This window comes from Sprattus sprattus (assembly GCF_963457725.1).
Source record: "Sprattus sprattus genome assembly, chromosome: 15".
In the NCBI taxonomy this organism is placed as follows: Eukaryota; Metazoa; Chordata; class Actinopteri; order Clupeiformes; family Clupeidae; genus Sprattus; species Sprattus sprattus.
The window spans coordinates 4855395-4860394 of NC_137913.1; positions in this window are offsets into that span (position 1 = coordinate 4855395).

Consider the following 5000-nt stretch of genomic DNA (forward strand, 5'->3'; position numbering starts at 1 on the left):
AGAGAGAAACAGACACAGAAGATAGAGAGAAGCAGAGACAGAAGACAGAGAGAGGCAGAGACAGAAGACAGAGAGAAGAAGAGACAGAAGACAGAAGATGGAGAGACAGAAGATAGAGAGAAGAAGAGACAGAAGATGGACAGAAGAAGAGACAGAAGACAGAGAGAAGAAGAGACAGAAGATGGACAGAAGAAGAGACAGAAGACAGAATATGGAGAGAAGAAGAGACAGAAGACAGAAGACGGAGAGAAGAAGAGAAAGAAGATAGAGAGTGGAAGAGAAAAGAGGTGAAGATAGTGCATCACATTTTGGCCTGCCGTACATTACATTTAGTCATTTAGCAGACGCTTTTATCCAGAGCGACAAACAAAGGAAAGAGAACAATCAAGCTACAAGCAATAGAGACCAAGTTTTACAATAAATACTACTTCACGTTAGAAATAAAAAGTACCAGTTCGAGGAGATAGCATTAGAGGAAGATAATGAGAGGTAGAGGAAGGGGGAGGAAGTGTAACAACATATAAGACATACATACAAATTGAATTGAATATAAGAGAGATGCTTGCTGTTATCTTACTCCTTAAACACTAATGTTTCAGCCTCAGTTTTTACACACCTCTGTCTGATGTCACAGATGGCACTGAACACTTCCCTGATTGCAGAAGAAAAGGTCATCGTACAAAAAAGTGTATTATGTCAGTCAGTCTTACTGATGGTGGGACCCAGAAGGAAAGATTCAATGCGGTTGATTGTTCATTGTTCATTTTCAAGTAATAGAAAACGACATAGAAAGAAAAAGAAGTGCGGGACTGTCACTGCTTAAGTGCAAGTTAAGCCGAAGTGCCAGTTAGGAACAGGACAGGACAGGACAGGACAGGACAGATGAGGTCAAAGGTCAAATAGGTGGAACTGGATGGAGGGAAAGAGATGACAGATGCTCAACAGCCACACGGCTCACCATCGCAAAGTTGTTATGACAGAGGAAAATACTGAGGATAACAAGACAATGTTTCAGCTCAAACTGGACGAAGGCCAGACCTCTTACCTCTCCCCACCTCCCTCTCCCTCTGCAATGCAGGACTTTTACTGCGCCATGTCAATGATGCAGGCCTTTTACTGCGCCATACCAGTGATGCAGGCCTTTTACTGCGCCATACCAGTGATGCAGGCCTTTTACTCCACCATACCAGTGATGCAGGCCTTTTACTGCGCCATACCAGTGATGCAGGCCTTTACTGCGCCATGACAGTGGTCACCACCTGGTGGATCGATACCAATGAAGGCTTTCATTTGGACCACAGAGGTTTTGACATCATATTGATGGGTCGAGGGTGACAAGCTCAGTATCGGTCCTGTGAGCTGCTGTTCGTAATCGTGTGTGTAACTTATCAGAGGAACAGACTGGAGCAAGCAGGCTGATGAAATCAAATGTTCAGATTTGCAAAGCATGTTGCGTGGCATGTTCAAAGTAAAAAATCTATTCTTCCAAGACTACTGGACAGAAAAACATATCCTTATTATTCCCGAGAGCTCCGACGCTGTCACAGAAGTGGCATTTAAATGTTATTCCGAAACAAACCACTGACACTTTGAAGAAAAACATCCCCACAGCTGTCTGAGGTAAGGACGCAGAAAATAACCGAACTGAGAAAACTGAACCCACTTCGTCACATGAGAGAGCATTATGGGATATTCTACAATAAAAAGGGATTTACTGGAATAGGTTGACTGGTAGATATAAGCAACCGTTTTTTTGTGTAATTGTTCATACCACATTTCACTGACTGCCATTTGAGTTGGACATCCCTGTGAGACGCTGCTGCCTGGTTTATTTTTCACCTGCGGCTGCCAGTGAGGCAACTGGGGAAAGAGCTCTGCTGCCCCCTGTGGCGGGTGCAGGTCAAGACAGCACATATCTATACCCTCACGCTCTCTCTTTCTCTGTCCTTCTCATCCCTGATGACATTAAAATGTACTACAAAAAAAGGTTCTGCAAAAACTTCTTCAAGGCATACAAAGTCAAGGGTTGCACCCAAGTTATGGTGCATACGAAAAGGTCCAGCCTGCCAGACGAACAAGTTTGACCCTTTTTTTAGTAGCTAAAGGAGTATTCATACTGGCCGTCCATTTAGTATTTCACCTCTGCCAATATCTTCCACCCTCTCTCTTCTAGTCCTAGTCTAGTCCTTCCTAACTTCCCAGTCTGATTGAGGGTACAGAAATCACACAGGACCCAAAGCATCTGTGTCTTACTATCAGCACATAGTAGTTGTCTAATGCTGTCAGAAAGAGAACAGAGCTATCAGTAGATATATGTCTAATGCTGTATGGAAAGTGAACAGAGCTATCAGTAGATATATGTCTAATGCTGTATGGAAAGCGAACAGAGCTATCAGTAGATATATGTCTAATGCTGTATGGAAAGCGAACAGAGCTATCAGTAGATATATGTCTAATGCTGTCAGAAAGAGAACAGAGCTATCAGTAGATATATGTCTAATGCTGTATGGAATGCGAACAGAGCTATCAGTAGATATATGTCTAATGCTGTCAGAAAGAGAACAGAGCTATCAGTAGATATATGTCTAATGCTGTATGGAAAGCGAGCAGAGCTATCAGTAGATATATGTCTAATGCTGTGTGGAAAGCGAACAGAGCTATCAGTAGATATATGTCTAATGCTGTCAGAAAGAGAACAGAGCTATCAGTAGATATATGTCTAATGCTGTCAGAAAGAGAACAGAGCTATCAGTAGATATATGTCTAATGCTGTATGGAAAGACAACAGAGCTATCAGTAGATATATGTCTAATGCTGTCAGAAAGAGAACAGCGCTATCAGTAGATATATGTCTGCTGTGTGGAAAGCGAACAGAGCTATCAGTAGATATATGTCTAATGCTGTATGGAAAGCGAGCAGAGCTATCAGTAGATATATGTCTAATGCTGTGTGGAAAGCGAACAGAGCTATCAGTAGATATATGTCTAATGCTGTCAGAAAGAGAACAGAGCTATCAGTAGATATATGTCTAATGCTGTCAGAAAGAGAACAGAGCTATCAGTAGATATATGTCTAATGCTGTATGGAAAGACAACAGAGCTATCAGTAGATATATGTCTAATGCTGTCAGAAAGAGAACAGCGCTATCAGTAGATATATGTCTGCTGTGTGGAAAGCGAACAGAGCTATCAGTAGATATATGTCTAATGCTGTTTGGAAAGCGAGCAGAGCTATCAGTAGATATATGTCTAATGCTGTAAGGAAAGCGAACAGAGCTATCAGTAGATATATGTCTAATGCTGTATGGAAAGCGAACAGAGCTATCAGTAGATATATGTCTAATGCTGTATGGAATGCGAACAGAGCTATCAGTAGATATATGTCTAATGCTGTAAGGAAAGCGAACAGAGCTATCAGTAGATATATGTCTAATGCTGTGTGGAAGGCGAACAGAGCTATCAGTAGATATATGTCTAATGCTGTCAGAAAGAGAACAGCGCTATCAGTAGATATATGTCTAATGCTGTGTGGAAAGCGAACAGAGCTATCAGTAGATATATGTCTAATGCTGTATGGAAAGCGAGCAGAGCTATCAGTAGATATATGTCTAATGCTGTATGGAAAGCGAGCGGAGCCCAGTTCAACATAACAGCTACATCTGGCACTGAAACCTGCTCAGCCAACCTTGAAGCTCGTCTTGGAGATTTAAAAGAGCCAGACGGACGTCCCCCAAAAATCTTCTATTATTACGCGGAGACAAGACGAATCTCTTAGTGACCCCTCAGTGAAACATTTGGCCACATCTCTCGGAGATTGGATCCTGTAACTGTCAGGACCAGCATGGTATTTAACGACCATGGGCTGGCCAGTGATCCAGAGCACATTTATCAGCCTCGCATTAAAACATTAAAGCATTACTCTGGTGCCCTCGTCATTACAGGAACAATCCCCACTCTGCAAAAAAGACTTTTCTCTCCGCATGGTGCTGACAGTGAAAGATCAATGTTTTATTACATCATTATCACCAGGATGACATTACAATGTTCTCATACTCTTAAAATATTCTAATATTCTCAAACTCTCTAACTATCAACACTTTCTAAATTTTCTTCTACAAGGAGAAACGCTTGTATAATGCATTTGAATGCGGTTTGAAATGTATCAACTCTTAAAATGTCCTGGAGCTAAAATGTTCTGCAAAAACATGTTTAACCAGGAAGGTCTGTGTTCAAATACATTTGGTTTGTCCTGGGTTTATACACTGTGTTTTGGACCACTGCACACATAGTCAGAAGAAAAACCCATGAATAAAGAAAGCATTTCTAGAACTTTCTTCTCGTTACTTCTGGGTCCTTCTACCAGACGAAGTGCCACACTCTAGGGCAGGCCGCCTCTGGCTGCGGCTCCTGGTTCTGTGATGGCCACCCACACACACACACACACACACACACACACACACACACACACACACACACACACACAGTGTGAGCTAATCTCTTTGCAGATGAACACATACATTCCTTCCCTCACAGGAGGAAACTTCATCTGGCCTCCAGCAAAACATGAAAGAAAACACATAAATATTATAAATACACTTAAACACACTCAAACTCACACTGACATATGCCCGCGCGCATACACACACACACACACACACACACACACACAAACACAAACACACACGGTTGTTGTGAATACAGCGAACACACACAATCTCCTCATGTCATTCTAGCAGATCAGTCTTTCTGTAAGCACCAAGAAAAGACGCTCCAAGCTACAAAGGGAAAGCTCGCGCTGCAGACACCTCTGACACCACGCTGTTTTATAGAGAAATAAAGAGCTTGCGCATTAATCGGCATTACTAAATCATTTTTGGATATTTCGAATGGTAAAGGCCTTTGCGTGCAGTGTAACAGCCACTCTAATTGATTTAAATGCCCCACGATGGCGCGCAATGCTCCGTGATTGCCTCGTGAGGGGTCTTTAAGATTATTATTATT